Source organism: Choloepus didactylus, chromosome 3 (genome assembly GCF_015220235.1).
Source record: "Choloepus didactylus isolate mChoDid1 chromosome 3, mChoDid1.pri, whole genome shotgun sequence".
NCBI lineage: Eukaryota > Metazoa > Chordata > Mammalia > Pilosa > Megalonychidae > Choloepus > Choloepus didactylus.
The window spans coordinates 182,011,181-182,029,575 of NC_051309.1; the positions used below are offsets into that span (position 1 = coordinate 182,011,181).

Consider the following 18,395-nt stretch of genomic DNA (forward strand, 5'->3'; position numbering starts at 1 on the left):
AGCAAGCTTGCTAGAAAGGAACGTCCTGGGAGAAAGCCGTTTTGAGGCCGGAGCTTTGGAGCAGACGACCACTGGCCGTCCTCCGGTGAAGGTACCCGATTGCTGAGGTGTTACCTTGGATGCTTTGTGGCCTTAAGACTGTAACTGTGTAGCGAAATAAATCCCCGTTTTATAAAAGCCAATCCATCTCTGGTGTTTTGCATTCTGCAGCATTAGCAAACTAGAACAACCTGGAAGCAAAAAGCTGAAATCAATGAAACTCAATTTTTAATTAAACTTTTTATTTTGAGATAATTGCAGATTCACATGAAGTTGTGATGAACTAAGGCAGATAGAACTCTTGTATGCTTTACCCAGTTTCCTCCAATGGTAACTACTTGCAAAACTTTGTAAAATATTACAGTCAGGATTTTGATATCAATGCAGTGAAGATTTGGAACCTTTCCATCACCACAAAGATCCCTCATGTTTTCCTTTTATAACTGTACCTACTACTTCTTGTCCCAGCTCCCTGTTAAGCCTTGTCATCCATTAATCTATTCTTAATTTCTAAAAGTTTATCATTTCAAGAATGTTATATAAATGGAATCATGGTATGTAACATTTTTGATTGTTTTCTTTCCACTCAGCATAATTTTCTGATTTTTTTTTCAGGTTGTTGTTTGTATTGATTGTTTGTTCCTTTTTATTGCTGAGAAGTATTCCATTGTATGGAAGCCCCAGTTTCTTTAATCATTTACTCACTTAAGGACATCTGGGTTGTTGCCAATTTTCAGTTATTATGAACAAAACTGCAACAAATATTTGTGTACAGATTTTTGTGTAAACGTAAGTCTTCATTTCTATGGGAAAGATGCAGAGTTTGGATGCCATGGAGAAAAGAAGTAGGACTTTTGAGAAATCTTCCCTCCAAGGGTGAGAAAAAGGACTGCCTAAGACTGAGGATGGAACAGAATAACAGAAAATACCCCTAGCACCATGACATCTGTGTACATCTCAATGATGAGGCAAGAATGTTAACAGTGACCCCTTCTGTGACACCAGAATGCGAGGACATCCGAAAGTTGAAGGTGGAGAAGGAACGCTGAGAAAAACCCTGAAGCATCCTAATAGCAATGTAGCAGCAGGAAACTGCTGGAAGAATCTGTGTGATGCACTGAATATAATGATAATAACAATTCAATTCCTGAATAGATTTACTCAACACCCTCCTGCAACACACAATGCCAATGCCTACCAGAATTAAGGGCATGCCTATTCCCAGGCATAAATATCATTTACATCAGTCTCTACTGTTTTTCTACACACAATATTCAGGATAAAACCATAAATTGAAATCCACACAGGCTAAAAAAGAAAGAAATAAGGATTCTTTTATGAGAGATAAAGCAACCAACAAAATCTGCCAGAGATTATTCAGAGATTGGAAATATCAGGAAGAGGTTTTTCGATAAATATGACTAATATATTAAAGAATTTAGTGGAAAAGGTGGACAACATAAATGAACAGTTAGGGTTATTTCAACAATAAGATTGAAATAATAAATATATTCAAATGGAAATCACTAGAGTACAAAAACACAATATTAAATGTGAAAAATTCCTTTGACAGCCTTACCACCAGCAGACTGGAGAAAGCTGAAGAAAGAATCAGTAAGCATGAGCATATGACAATAAAGATTATACAATCTAAAACTCAAAGAAAAAACAATCAAGAAACACAACAGAGCACCAGTAACTGAGGAAGAATATAAACCATTCCTATATGTAAGTAATAGGTTTTCCAGAAGAAAACAGAAAATGGGAAAGAAATATTGACAGAGTTAATGGCCTAGAATTTGCCAATTAGTTTTGAAAGACTGCAAGTCAAATATACAAAAATACAGAGACCCTAAGCAAGGAACACACACACACTCACACACAAAATGCCTATCTATACATACCATCCTGAACTGCTAAAGAAAAAAAAAAAAAAGAGAAATTATGGTCGAGAGGCACTGAAAAAGGAACATCACACACATATAAATAAAGGTAAGAATTACACAAGAATTCTCAAGAAACTATGCAATCCTGAAGATTAAAGAGTGACATATTAAATACTGAGGGAAAACATATTATCAACCCAAAATTTCAGAGTCAGCAAAAAAAACAAAACAAAACAAAATACTTCCAAATGTGAAATGAAATAAAGATTTAGGGATGCAAAAGTGGAGAGGGGTCATTATCAGACATTCTACACACTAAGAAATTTTTAAGGAAGTTCATCAGGCAGAAGGAATATAATACCTAAGGGAAATTTTGAGCTTCACAAAGAATTAAAATGCACTAGAAATAGTCAAGATGAAAGTAAATATGGAAGACCCTGTGTTCTTATTTTTAATCACCTTAAAAGATAACCATTTCCCTTAAAAGTAAGGTAATAGTAAATGTACTTTATGGCTTATAACAAATGAGGAAGGAAAGTGTATGTCAATAATAGCACAAAGGAAGGGAGGGAGGTCATGAAGGCATAAAATATATAGGAAGTTGTATAATATTATCCGAAGGCAGCATGTGATAAGTTAAGGATGTACATTTTAAACTCAAGTTCAATCACACACACACACACACACACACACACACACACACACACACACACAAACATGAAAAGATTTGTAACAATTAAGCCAGTAGTGGAGATAGAATCATGCACAAGACTCATTCCAAATGTAGGCAGGAAAAGAGGAAAAAGGCAAATAGAAAAATACAAAAAATACAAGTAGAAAATGAAAATAAAAAACAATTAAGGAGATAATATATTTTGATTGAACAATAAAATGTTACAAAAAATATAGCTTACTACTCCAGTCATCAACCTTTTGCCTCATAACTTTTTAAATTGTCAGATTTGATAAAAATGTAAGTCCGAGTATGTGTTTTCTACAAGACACTCAAAAATTAATTATAACAACACAGATAGGTTAACGTTAAAATTATGGAAAAGGATTTACCATGCAAACTAATCAAAGGAATGCTGGAGACATTACACTATTGTCAGAACAAGGAAAACAGCAGATCTCAAATAAAGGAAAACTACAAAGCACAAAAAGGACAAAATGTAATGATAAAGCGTCAATAAATTAAAAACATGTAATTTAAATGTGTGTGCACATATTGTGAGAACTTTAACATACAAAGGACAAATAGACCATTCATGTTTATGGCCAGATATAATTCTGTCTCCAGTCAATAGAAGAAGTAGACAGAAAATTATTAAGGATTTCAAGACCGGAAAAACAGCACATTTGACCTAATTGATATTTATAGAACACTACATACTACAACAGCAGAATGCTCTTTTTGTTTAAGTAAATCTCAGCATTGATTAAAAGAAATGGACAATCTTGTGTATAGATGACACATATACTCACTAAACCATTGTCCCAATTGCCAAAATACATAGGCAACTACTTGTTTGTCTTGAATACAAGGCAGTAAAATTAAAAACAAATACAAAAACAAAAATTGGCCAAATGTATGGGACCAACCTTCAAAACACTGCAGAAAAAAAGGGGTGCAGGAATAGCCATGGGATAACCAAAAGAGGGAGAGAAGTGGCATATGAAAAACCAAATGAGCACTTAGTGTTGAATGATGCTGGCAAGAATCCTCTCATTTCTGCCTGAATAGTACGCTAGTGGCTTCCTGAATACGACTTGTATTTTCTATGTCCTCACTGGTTCCATTTATCATTTTGGATTTTGTAAATCTAACATATTTTTCAAGTTGTAACTCGTTTTTTTCATTTTGAAGCTTTTCAGACCAAAACACATGGAAAGAACCCCAATCTCTGAGACACTGTAATTCATTTCACCAATATTACTTGCTACTGTTGTCAATATTAACTCATTGTATACGCTCCTTGTGAATAGAGGATGAGAACGAGCCTTGGGATTATTTTACAGGCATTTTCAAAATTACATCATTAGCCTCTTATTTGTTTCTATTTCCTGAAATAGCACATATTCTAATTTGCAAATTTATGTTTCTCTAATTCATACAACAATTTTGCAAAATAGTAGCTAATTCTTTATAGAGAAACAATTATTAGCAAATAACATTAGTGATCTTCTCTTTGTTTTAACTATGGTTGAAAAACAGGATTTACATCCTCTGCAAATGCTCGCTATCATGCCATTATTTTCTCTTAAAAATCTGCATGTGATGCCTTACTATACACCTTTCTGATGAACTTGAACTTAATGAAAGCAGGATCCTTTAATAAATTAAGCCAAAATAGAATTTGTTTCTTTTTCTTCTGTACCATTTCAAAAATTATTAATTTCATTATATCTGAGAGCCTTAAAATACAATAAGAATAATATCTTACAGGTCAAATTCAATGATTTTTGATGTGTATTGCATTTTTGTCATCCTACTTTTATGTCCAAATAAATATTATAGGGAAAACATTTATTTTTCCCAGTTTTTCCTTTCCTTCTGGAAATATAATTATACACATAATAAACTGTATGTTATCCTTCCTGCCCTATTTATTTTAGTTCTACATATTGTATACTTCAGTTCCAGAATTTCGGTTTGTTTATTTTTTTTAAGTTTGTATTTCCCTGCTAATATTAGTCACCTGTTCACTTTTTTGTGCTGGCTTTTTGTATAAATCTTTTACATAACTATGGGTTAATTTTTTTTATTTTCAAAATGTTAGTTGTCTGTGGGTCTTCTGTGCAATATATGATTCAACCAAATTTTATCAAGATTTGCAGTAGATTTCCATGAGTCCTTCTTTTGTGACACTCTTCTTTCTAAAAGGCCCAGAAGCAATGGCTCCCAGGAGCAATGAACACAGCTAATGCTCAGACCTTGTTTACATGGCTGAATGCTTTAAAGATCCTAGAATTAGTCATTTCAAGACCTAGGATAAGCAAAATTCAAGGTGAACATGGAACATCTTGGGCAAAACTAGGAAATTCTCATAAAGTAATGGAAATTTTGAGTATCAAATTCATAATGACAGTGATGAATGAAAGCATAACAAGTAAAAAAATTGTCTCTGACACCATGTTGATAATCAAATAAAGAGGAGGAAAAGATGGGATAGAGAAAAACCAGACATGGAGTGAAAAGGGAAAAAGGAAATATGCTACTTGAAGAAGAATGTCAGGTAATAAATGCAGGAACATTGAATTTAAAATTATCATTTTAAAACTCTTAATGTGTTAATTGATTCATTTAAGGCTTATCAGTTGATGAGGAAGTCATTTATGAGGATCAAACTCTTCAGATGTTTACCTATTTTCAAAGAATTACCCCCACACATCACCTATTAATTACAATGGGAAATATATCCCATGACAATGGCAAGAAAGGATTATTACCACTTTGAATAAGTGATCAAAAATTTCACCACCAGTGTTAGGGAAATCTGCTATTATGTACCATCGGATATGATTTTAAAAGAAGCACAAAATACTGCCTATATAATAACTGTGACTGTTTATTTTGTTTCTCATGAGGAAAAAACAATCAAATCCAGAATGTAGAATATTTTGTAAGGTAACTGGTCTAGACTTTTAATGGAAAAAGAAAAATTAGATGAAGCTTTAAAATTTAAACAAGACAAGAAATTCATTAAAATTAAATGCAAAGAGTGTACGGTTTCTGTTTGAGGTGATAAAAAATTGGGGTAATGGATGTTGGTGATGGTAGCACAATATTGTAAATGTAATTAACACCACTGAATTATACACATGAAAGTGGTTAAAGGGGAATTTTGAGTTGTATAGGTGCTAGTACAATAGATTTTTTTTTAAACTTAAAAACAAAAGTAAATGCAATTTGTGTGAATTTTGAATACTGTTTAAAAAGAAAAACTAAAATATGTTTTCAGGACAATTGGGGAAATTTCAATGACTGCATGGCGGGTGCTATTGAAATAGCATCAGTATACCTAGGTCTGATAATGTTTTTTTAAGGTGTGGTATGAAGAGGCTGTCTTTATTTTTGGGAGTGACATGCTAAAATGTTCATGGGAAACACTTCATGATGTAACTTCTAAATGTTTTGACAAAAAAATGTATATAATATGTGGGCAAGTTTGTGTGCAGTGCATGTGTGTGTATGAAAGAGAGCAAGAAAGAAAACAATTGTGAAGTTTAACGATCAGTGAATTTTGTGAAGAAATGTACAATTAATGAATTTTCTGATGGATTTAGGAAAAAAAAAATTCATATTTTTCCCCATTTTTCTGTAAGTTTGAAAATTTTAAAAATAAAAATAGAAAGAAAAGATTATAAAAATATGCCTTTGTCTCAGAAAGACACTAGATTCCCCTACCAGGGTCTAACACCAGATAACTTAAACCAGAAGCTCCTGGAGAAATTCAGAATATTGAAAAAGGAAAGAAAATCTTTCATATTTACAGAGGAAAAAATTACAGAATGTATTCAAAGGAAAGAAGATCAGGTTGCCTTAGATTTCTTAGCTCCATAACTGGAAGATAGTAAGCAATGGATCAATGCTCTGAAGAAAACTATTTTGAGTCAGAATTCTAAACAAAATGACATTCATATGAGGCTAAAGTACTGAAATATTCATGTAACTACATAGAGATTTTTACAAACATAATGTTAAAGGGAATGAGCCAGCAAAAACTGAATACATATAAAGTTAAAAAAAGAAAGACAAAATTAATCCAGAAGCTAGAACAGTGGTTTCTCTGAGAGGTGGAAGTGGGCTGAACATGACTTCTTAAAATATGTTATTTATTGACCAGGGTAGAAATTGTATGGATATATTTATTTTGTGATTGCACATCTTGCTATACTTAGATTGTTTACCCAGATTTGTACTTGTGTGTGCATGTTGAATAAATATAGGCATAATAAAGCAAGAAGATGGTAACGAAACAACAGCAGCAAAGATATAAACAATTCAAAAGCACACATGCACACATGTACACAGTGAAAATCAAAACTATTAAAAAAGCATCGTAGTAAGGAAGAAACATAAAGTATAATTCCTGGATAAAATCTGAACATATCAGTAATTTCAGTAAGTATTAAATTACTCAATTTTCTTATTAAGAGACAGAATTAACTCTTTATATTATAACAGCTGTACTTAAAAACATGCCTTCCCTAAAACTTTAAAAATAAATACCAATGTGGGTTATAGGTATAGGAGAAAACATACCAGGTAAATGTAAACAAAGAGAAAGTATGCATGGTACTGTTAATATCAAAAAAATAAAATTTAAAGCAAAATTATTAAACTGGCCACAAAGAAATATTTATATGGATAAGTGGATATATAATCTTCTGGGAAGATAAAATATCAAGAAGCTTCATATATCTAACACAAATGTACAACATGTAATACCCAAAGTATTAAATATGAAAGGGAAAATGGACAAACCTAATTTATTTGGGGAGTTCAACATAATGCTTCAAGCAATTTCAAGATGAAACAGTTAAGGATATAAAGAAATTGAATAACAGTTTATATGTTCTACATCATCTTAATTTCCTATTGCTCTCACACATACCACATCAGGTCTCTGAGGTCTGTTGGATTGGATTTTAAAATATATAAGTATTTGACCACTTTCATCACTGCTGCTGTACCTCGGTTCAAGACTGGATTATTGTATTATCCTCCTAAACTGGTTTTCCAGTTACTACCCTTGTCCCCAGTAATCTAATTTCAACCTAGCAGCCAAAGTGATCCTGTTAAAGATATAAATCTGATCATTGCTCCATTGAAAACCCTCTAAAATCATCCCAAAGTAAAAGCTAAAACTCATAATTATAACTTACCAGGTCCTGTATGTTCTGACTCTGGCCTTTAGTTTTGACCTCCTCTCTTATCTACCCTGGTCCTCATTCTTCACCAGCTATACTGCCCTCCTTGCTATTTCTAAACTAAGACAGACATGCTCCTTTTTCCTTCACCATTTAAGTTACCACTGCAGCAAAATAACCATATAGATCACTCCTTTGCTTCTATCAATACTTTACCCCATAGTCACATTCTCAGTGAGTCTTTCCATGGCTACCCTGTCTGTAACGGGTTGAACTCTTTCACAACTTCCACACTAAGAACAGCAAGCCCCTATACTAAAGCACATTTTTTTTTCTTGCTAAATCTGAGCACAACTGAAGCATATGCCTTCTCAGACTTGCCTTAATTATTCATGTTCTTTCTAAACAGAAACCCTCTAACTGCAGAATGTAAATCCCTGGAGTTGCTTCAACCATCTACCTCTCAGAATTATAAAGGAATCTCTGTGTTGCTCCCCACCTCAGTTATTCCCTTTTTCTCTTAGCAACATAAGTGCTTGCAAAATATAAAACCTCTACTAACTACCAAAAGAAAGGGGCAATCTCATTTTCAGACAAATACTCACACAATCAGGAAATAAAGGTTTTCTCTTTGTTGCTCTACTTTGGTGCTCTTTATTCAGGATGTTATGACATATCAACACAATCCACCCTCTTTTACCAACAAATTTTATCCCCTTTTCTCCATCCCTCCTTTATTTATTCTCCTTAGACATATTACCATATAGGTGCACACACATATACACACACACAACCGTTTTTATCTTGCTCATTGTCTATCTCCTGAACCAGAATGTAAGCTCTTTGAGAGCAGGTATTTTTAGCTGTTTTATTCACTGCTGTGTGCCTGTTAAAAAAAGAGTCTGTAAGTCCTGAAGATTCTGAAAATAAACATACTAGCAATTAAGCTTATCGAAACTACCTAAATTGAGAGGTCCCAAAGCTCTGGATTCTAAAGATATACCAAAGTTAACTGAAAATTGCTTGGAAGTCCTTATATTTGTTATCACAAGAGTGCTTGAGTCTATTGAACTAGAAGAGGCCAGCTCTCTAATTGAGTGTTATGGAAGAAAAGTAACCAGAAATGTGAGCAAGAGAACAAACTATCTTATCATGGGTCATGATAATGGACAGTCTGAGAGCGAGAAGGCAGCAGCCTTGGGAACAAAAATTATTGATGAAGATGGCCTATTAAATGTGATTTGAACTATGCCAGGCAAAAAATCCAAGTATGAAATGGCAGTGGAAGCTGAGATGAAAGAAAAATACAATTGGAAAGAACAAATTGGTCAAAAAAAAAAAAAAAAAAAAAAAAAAAGAGAACCTAGTCCAAATAAGAAGGAATCAGAATCTAAAAAGAGCAAGCTGACTCCCAAAAGGGCAGCTCTACAAAGGCAATAAAAATGGAACAGAGTGTGTTTCAGAAAGGCCTGGACTTTGAGAACCAAGTGGCCAAGGAGACAAATGGTGATAGCAGGGTGAAGAATTAAGCTGATGACAGCAATGAAAACCATGTAGAAAGTTTGCTCTGGATAGATAAATAAAAGCCAACCTCACTCAGGACCATAAGAGTAAAGCAAGGTGAACAGAGCTGTGCTGACAAACTCCTCTGCTGGCTCTAAAACTGGCACACGAGTCCATCTGAAGATAAAAAACACGCAAAGTTTGGTAAATTTGCTGGCAAGGATGACAGCTCTAGTTTTAAAGCAGCATTGCTCTCAGGCCCACCAGGTGTTGGCAAAGCAACCACAGACTCTCTGGTTTTTCAGGAAGTGGGATTACAGCTATGTGGAACTGAATGTAAGTGACACTCAAAGTAAGAACAGTTTGAAGGAGATTGTTGCTGAATCAACTGAATAATACCAGCATTAAAGGTTTTGTTCAAGTGGAGCAGGAAACATGCTCTCATCATGGATGAAGTGGATGGCACGGCAAGTAGTGAGGACAGGGGAGGAATTCAGGAGTTAATTACCTGATAAAACATTCAAAATTTCCCATTATTTGTATGTGCAATGACAGAAATCATCCCAAGATTTGCTCTTTAGTTCATTATTGTTTTGCTCTTCATTTTCAAAGACCTCAAGTTGAACAGATTCAGGGTTCTATGATGTCTATTGCATTTAAGAAGGCTTTAAAGATTTCCCCTCTGGTTATGAATGAAATAATTTTAGGAGCAAAACAAGATATCAGACAGGTTTTTCATAATCTGAGTATGTGGTATGCACAAAGTAGGGTATTAACCTATGACCAGGCCAAGACTGACTCCAGTAGTACCAAAAAGGATATCAAAGTGGGCCTATTTGATATTGCTCAGAAAGAATCTGTAGTGGGGTAACAGACTGCTCATGTGTCCCTTGTGGGAAAATCAGATCTCTTTTTTCATGATTACTCAATAGCATCTCTCTTTGTCCAGGAAAACTACATACATGTGAAGCCTGTAGCCACAAGGGGGGACGTGAAGAAGCACTTGATGGTTTTAAGCAGAGCAGCAGATAGCATATGTGATGATAACCTAGTGGACAGTCAGATCCGGAGTAAGCAAAACTGGAGTCTTCTCCCCACACAGACCATTTATGCCAGTGTTCTTCCTGGAGAGTTAATGAGGGTACATGACCCAGTTTCCCACCTTCCAAAGCTGGTTGGAGAAGCATTCATCTACAGGCAAACACTATCATGCTGTTCAGGACCTAGCACTGAATGTAAGTCTCAGAACTTAGTCCAGCAAAAGGAACATAAACATCGGTAATCTGTCACACATAAGAGATGCACTTGTACAACCTTTGACCTCACAAGGGGTCAAAGGAGTAAAGGATGTTGTTGCACTCATGGACACATATTATCTGATGAAAGAAGACTTTGAGAATATCATGGAAATTAGCAATTGGGGAGGGAAACCCAGTCCTTTTGCCAAGCTGGATCCCAAGGTGAAAGCAGGCTTCACAAGAGCTCAGAATAGGGAAGCCCACCTTACTGCATATTAACTTCAGGCAGTAAAGATATTTAGATGCAGTACAGGCCCAGCACTGGATTCCAGATATAATGAAGAGCTAAAGGAAGATGAATCTCAATCTGATGAGAAAGACCAAGACTTTGTGAAAACCAATGCTTATGATCAAGAAAAGGACAAAATCTTCAAAGCCTTCAAAACCAGAAAAACATAGGAAATCCAAAAAAGGAAAAGGAAAAATCTCGAAGAAATGAAACCATTTTACTGACAGCCACTTTTTATACACCCTGCTGACCATTACAGCTGGTCTAGAGAGAGCCTTATTACTATTTTTTTTTTCCAGAGGAACCATGTTTTGGTAGTAATGAGATGAACTGGTGGTCCCATTATAAATAAACGGTAGTACAGCCTGAAGGATATAACCGCTAGGCTAACGTACACTTCTTATATGGGTTGATAGGACTGCTTGAGTCTTCCACTGTCCCTTGCCAATCTAAATAGATTGTTGTACTTCAAAGTTACGGTGTATAATTAAAACTAGAAACTAAATGTGGGCTTTGGAGTCAGATTATAGTTATCAGTGACATGCCTAGGAATAGTGGTATGTACTAAGGTGACTTTTATAGGTTTAAGAATTTATCCTAATGGCCTTTATATATGAACAATGCTTATTTTTTTAAAGGTGTTTACTATTAAGTGGTGAAATTGTGTAAATAAATTATAATGCAAACAATCACTACCTAAAACTGGATATTTTTGTACACTGTCAAATATCTTGCTAAATATAAATTAGGAATAAAAACATTCCACATGATAACCTGTACAAATTTCTTGACCTACGACTGTCATCTGGTACAGTAAAATATTATATTGGTGTATTATTTTTCTTATTAATTTGAAAATAATGAGGTAAAAAAGCTTACTATATTCCTCACTACCATTGTATGAAATACAACTTTGGCAGTCGAGAAGTCAGAATCCCCATTTTCATTCCCTTTGGGTATTTATTGCATAGCACGATGTGCTGACTACATTGACCAGTTTCATGGAGAGGCCCCTTTGTTATTATAGGGGTCTGATGGACAGCAAAAGGATTCCAGACATTCTTATCCTTTGAGGCTCAACCCATCAAGCCTAAACCACTAGGATCTAGGCTTGGTCAGATTCTTAGGCTCAATCTAGACATAATGAACTGTGGTAGTTGTTTAGTTTGTCCCTGGAAGATGTCTTTTTTTTTTTTTTTTTCCTGTTCTGGGATGAATTCCACAGACCCCACTGGAACTTCACATTGTACCTATAATTGTACTTGTTGAGTGACCCTCAAGCTATGAAATTAGCTTGGAATTTAGGTGCCTACCTATTTTTTTTTTAAATGTTGTCAACAATTGCTCAGAGTACCTCTGTAAGTTATTAAGTTTTGAGACATTTAAAGTGTATTTACTCTTGTGGAAAATGTCTTTTATGTAGATTAAATTCATTATAGGAATAAAACATTGCCTTAAGCTAAAAAAAAAAAAAAAAGAGAAAGCATTGCCATGTATTAGGTCACAAAGGATAGCTCAAATAATTAAACACATATGTATATATAATCAAAGTCACCAAAAAATAGTTGATATCTTTTTTCCTTTGGAAATTTGAAAGTCACTATTTTAGATAATTCTTGCATTAAAACAACTGTTGCTATATGGGCAAATTGGTACTTAGAAGTATATCCTTTAAGGCATTTACTCTAAAAAGTAAGAGAAAGGAGAGAGATTGAAAATATGTGGCCACATTAACACTGGGAGGTAGATAAAGAACAGGAATGAGGACAGACAATGGCAGATGGCAGGCATATTCTGTACTCCTTCTCCCTCTCCACCCCTTCTCTAGAGCAGACCTGCAAGACTGAAGCAGAAGACAGTGAGTTGGCTCTTCTCCAGGCCTGTGGCAAAGTTGAGGGCTGTTAAGTCCTTGAGAGTGTCCACCCTTCCAAAGCCTGGGGATGCTCTCCAAGAGAGCCTATGGATTGCCCTCTTGTGACTTCCCAATTCTATTGACCTCAGGGGACACAAGGGAAAGCTGAGTGGGAAGCTCCTGGGCTTAGGCTGTGAGAATGCTGGTGCGGCTACAGGAGATAACCAGAGAGGAGCTTTCTCCTCCTGCATCAGGCATTGAGTGGTGGTTTCTGGGTTTATTTGCCTCTGTTCTTTAAGAACAAAAATTGGTTTTCTGTTGTTCTAGAGGTCTCAAAGACATGACCTGTGGTTATTAGCAAATCCAAAATGTTGTTATTGGGGGAACACAATATTATAATTGGACAAAGAAAAATCACAACTCACTTAAAGAGTGACTTGAGGGAAAGAGATAGGAACGCATACCTAGACCCAGCGATTTCCCAATATGGGCCTAAGGGATGGATCTTTATCAAAAAATTAATAAAAATTGTTAAGATTTGCTTATAAAACACATACACACAATTACTTCTACTGTTAAAAAGAAGATAACTTTTAAAATTAATAGACAAATGGACTCTGAGTCTGGTCATTGCTTATCTCTAGATTTTTAATCAGGAAAATCTCTGACAACTCAGAGCAAAAACGAAAAGAAGAGGAAAGCATAAGATAAAAGATCAGAGATTAGAAATACAATGTAAGGAGACTAAACAAGGGCCAATAAGGTTTCCAGGAAATGTAACTATTAAATGTAGAAGTAATTATTGAACACAATAAAGAAAATTTATCTTAGATTAGTATTCACTCTACAGATTAAGAGATGTCAATGAGCCCTAGGATGTTTACTGAAAACATGTGCTACCCTAGACTTTTCCTAATGAAATTACTGATTGGCAAGAATAATGTGGGAAAAAAATTACAGGTTTCCAGTAAGAAAGCACAGGTCATGCATTACCTACCAAGGTTGGATTTAGTATCAACATGTAAAGTGAAACAAATTATATATAATATCAAAAAATGCCAAAAACCATTTAGTTATATTTAACATCCATTTATAATAAATTATCTAAAATGTAATCGAACAAAACTAATAGAATTAAGGGTCCTCCAAACCAACAGTGAAATATTAAAATCATTTATACTAAATAGTTACTAACACTAATAAATGGAAAGTATTGCTCAAAGGAAGGAATCTATTTGTGGGAGATGAAGATGACATCTATATTAGAGAAAGCATTAAATTCAGTAAATTCAGGAAAAGTAGTGAGCCCTGCCTCATGCCCTGGGTAGGGGCTCAGAGCAATGTAGGCTTTTGCTGCTTGGCTACCCTTTGGAGGCATGTGCAGAAATGTGTTGAGGTTGGAAGCAGGGGGAATAGTAAAAAGGGAGTCAAAATCACCACTGTCAACATTATTTTGAGGTTCTAGTTAATGAAATAGAAGGGCATGAATATTTATACAAATTGAAAAGAAGATAAAAATATATCTTTACAGATATGATCACATATCTAGAATAAAGGTGATCTATTTAAATAAAACTGCAATAAATTATAAAGTAATATAGGGAAATGGTTGGACAACAGAATTACCCTAATTGTTTCTTAGGGCTGCTGTGACAAATTAATGTGTAACTGGTGACTATTTAGTCTCTTGCAATTCTGGAAAGAAGTCTGAAGTTAGAAATCAAGATGTTTGCAGTAACATGTTCCCTCTGAAGGCTCCAGGAAAAATCTTTCCTTGCTTCTTCTAGCTTCTGCAATGCTTGGCATTCCTTGGCTTGTAGCTGCATCATTTGAATCACTGTCTCTGTCCTCACATGAACTTCTTCGGTGTCTTCCTATGTCCTCTCCTCTTATAAGGACAGCAGTCATTAGATTAAGGGCCTATGCTAAATCCAGGATGAACTCATCTCAAGATCCTTAAATAATTACATCTGCAAAGACCCTATTTCCAAATAAGATAACATTCTGTGGTTCCAGGTGGACATGAATTTTGGAGGGACTCTATTCAACCCACAATGCAAGGTAGTCAAAAATACTCTTTTTGTATGCCAGCCATGAAAATTAAATTAGCAAGAAAAATTTCTTTTGCAACAATAACTGTCTTTTTTGGATATTAGGTCAAAAGATAAAAATAATGGGTTCCAGCATTATTTCTACTTCAGATATAGTTCTGCTCCTACTTTGTTATATTAAGTTTGGTCTCTAGACATGTACTTCCCACTTCTCTCCTTGCTGTTTTCTCTTCATTCTAATCAAAGGATCATTGAAAGGATCTTCCAGACACTGGCATTTGCCTTTAGGAGAATCTCTATCATTCAAGGATTTGAGAATATTTAACTTTCAGCTTCATCCCTTATCTTGGCATAAATTTCACATTTTGTCAGATAATCTTTATCATTTATAGTTTAGGATCATTATTGTTTATTTGTTTCTTTTCATTTAATGATTGCATTGCATTTCATATATGGGGAGGCTATAAAGGAGTTATTATGGAATCTTTTGTTTTTATTTTTTTTACATTCAGTTATATTGAGATATATTCATATACCATATAATCATCCAAAGTGTACTATCAATTGTTCACAGTACCATCATTTAGTTGTGCGTTCATCACCCCAATCTATTTTTTGAACATTTCCTTGTACCAGAAAAGGTGAAAATAAGAGTAAAAATTAAAAGTAAAAAAAGAGTGCCCGAATCATCCCCCCCACCCTATTGTTTTTGTTTTTAAGTTGATTTCTAACTCAGATATATTATAAGATTGAACGAAAATTATGGGTTTCTTTTAGTTCTGTATTACCTTTCAAAGGTTTCTGGTTCATTTGTTTATTGATTAATAAGAAATAAGCAGTGTAATAAGACTTGTGATATCAATAGCTTTTGCTTAAAATTAAATTCCAAGTATCTAGGGAACATTCAAGAGTTATTTATTAAAGTTTTGTTTCTACAAACGGTTTCATAATCTTTTATTTGTTTCTGTTTATCTTTTTTTTTTGCAGTTTTATAGTTTTATTAAGATACATTCACATAGCATACAATCAGTGCCTTTTAATATATTCACAGTTGTGCATTTATCACCACAATCAATTTTAGAACATTTTCATTACTCTGTAAGCAAAAACCCCATACCCCTTAGCAGTCACCTCTCAATCCCTCTACCTTTCCCCAGCCCTACATAACCACTAATCTATTTCTGTCTCTACAGATTTATTTATATTTACCTTTTAAATAAATGGAATCATACAATATGTAGTACTTTGCATCTGTTCCTTTCATGTCGCATGTTTTTTATAACCATTATTATTTTTAGTTAGAGAGGTTGTAGGTTTAGCAGAAAAATCAAGTAAAAATACAGTGTTTCCATATACCCTCCATATTGTTGACACTCTGCATTGGTGTGGTACCCTTGTTATGATGGATGAAAGAATATTAAGATGATATTGTAAACTATAGTCCATAGTTTACTTTAGGTGTCTTTTTCCCATATACCATTCTATTATTAACAACTTGTATTAGTGTTGTACATTTGTTGTAATTCATGAAAGAACATTCTAACTTTCACATAGCATACAAAAATCCAAATCCCCCTTTCAACCGCATAAAAATACATATTTCAGCACCATTAATTACATTCACAACAATGTGCTACCATCACACCTTTGAGTGCAAATTAAGAATCAGCTCCCCATTCTCTACCCCCAATCTAGTCCCTGACAACCTATATTCTAGATTTTAACTCTATGATTTTGCTTATTATAATTAGTTCATAAAATCCTATAATTGGGATTTATACTGTTTGGAGTATGTTGCACTTTTTGGACTTGTATATTTTTGTCTTTCATAAGAGTTGGGAAATTTTTGGCTATTATTTCCTCAAAGTATTCCTTCTGCCCCCTTTCTCTTCTCTTCTCCTTCTAGGATGCACATGGTATGTACGTTTGTGTGCTTTGTGCTGTTGCTCAAATACCTGAGACACCAATCATTTTTTTCTATTCTTTTCTCTATCTGTTCTTCTGACTATATGATTTTGATTGTTCTGTCTTCTAGTTCACAGATTCTTTCTTTGGCCTGTTCAAATTTGCTGTTGTATGCCTCTAGGGTATTTTTAATCTCTACTATTGTGCCTTTCATCCCATAATTTTTGTATTTTTTTTATATTTCAAATTTTTCTTTGGGCTCACAAATTGTCTTCTTAATATCTTTTACCTCTTTATGTGTATTTTCCTTCATCTCCTTGAACTGATTTAGGAGATTTGTTTGAAGAGCTTTGAACAGTTGTTCCAACTTATGAGTCTCCTGTGAAATTTTAATTTTTTCCCTTGACTGAGCAATATCTTACTGTTTCTTAGTTTGGCTTGTAATTTTTGCTGCTATCTAGGCTTCTGATTACCTTAATGAGATGACTCTGAGGGTCCATTTCTCCTTTTTCTCTAGAGTGCTATTGTTGATTGGCCTTGTGCTAATGTTCTTCTTAGATGCTTGGTCTAACTTATTCAACACCTTTAGAAGAGCCTCTGTTTAACTGTTCAGATTTTCTCAGCTCTTCATCTGATTCTTGCTCTGATTATTTGGTGCAAAATTTAATATTGCACTTTTTGTGCAATTGTTTCACCTCCAGGAGAGAATTTCCTTTCCTTGGTTTATTCTCTAGGAAACTTGATCTGTTCTGTTCATTTTTGTGCAGACTTTTCTCCCTAGTTCATATGATTTATTTAAGTTCTCTCCCTCCTTCAGCGCCACAGTATACTTTTTGGTTCTGGGATCCATCCTATCATATAGCAGTTTAATTTAACACCATTCTTTTTTTTTTTTTTTTTTTTTTTTTGGTGTGGCTTTTCTGCCTCCAGTTTTTTCCCCATTACAGTATCCCACTCTGGGGAGCCAGTTGGTGTCAATCCAGAGGTGAGTCACTTCAAAAAAAAGTCTATTTTGTATTTATTTGGCCCAGCTGACTGAAATTAGGTTCAGTGAGGTCATGATAGTTCTCGCCAGCATTTGTATTGTAGTCTCTTTCTTTTTTATTTTTTCCTCCTAGGGGCCTTTTTGTATGCAACACTCCCCAGACTTGTGTTCCACTCTGGATCACAGTGGACTTAGGTCCTTGTGCCTGGATATACTTGCAGCTCAAATTCACTGCTCTGTGTGAGTCACTCTGTAGTCTCTGTCAATGGTGGGATGAAGCCAGGCCTTGCTGCCTCTGTGTGACCCCAAACCTTCATGGGACCAAGGGAGGGGGAAGGCAACTGGAACAAACTGGTAGGTTGGGGATGGAATTTTTCTAACTGATATTTTTCTGTTTCTTTGATTCAGCATTTGTGGAGTCCTTCTCCAGTCTCTTCTGCCCTCCAGAGTTCTAAGAAAGTAGGGATTTGTACTTTTATTTGCTAAATCTTGGGGAAGCTTTTTAAGATTTATCTTATGTTGCTATGTTGATGATGTCACTCCCCCGGCTCTCTATGTTTATCTTTTAATATTTCTAATAACAGTGTATACCTCCTAGGGACCAACCATGATCTTTGACATAGAAATACAGGCTATTTTCATATTAGAAATATTTTAAGCTTATTATTAAAATGGATTTGAAAAAAAGTGCTCCCCAAGGTAAAGATATTGCATGTCAGAGTTATATGAACACATCTTCAGCATGATGTTTATCTTCCTACTACTCTTTGCTA

General features: G+C 34.6%; 1 pseudogene; it reads left to right on the forward strand.

The window, feature by feature from the left end:
* The first annotated feature begins 5,137 nt into the window (after nt 1-5,137).
* On the forward strand, nt 5,138-11,039 carry LOC119530582 (annotated as a pseudogene).
* Nucleotides 11,040-18,395: the final 7,356 nt, after the last annotated feature.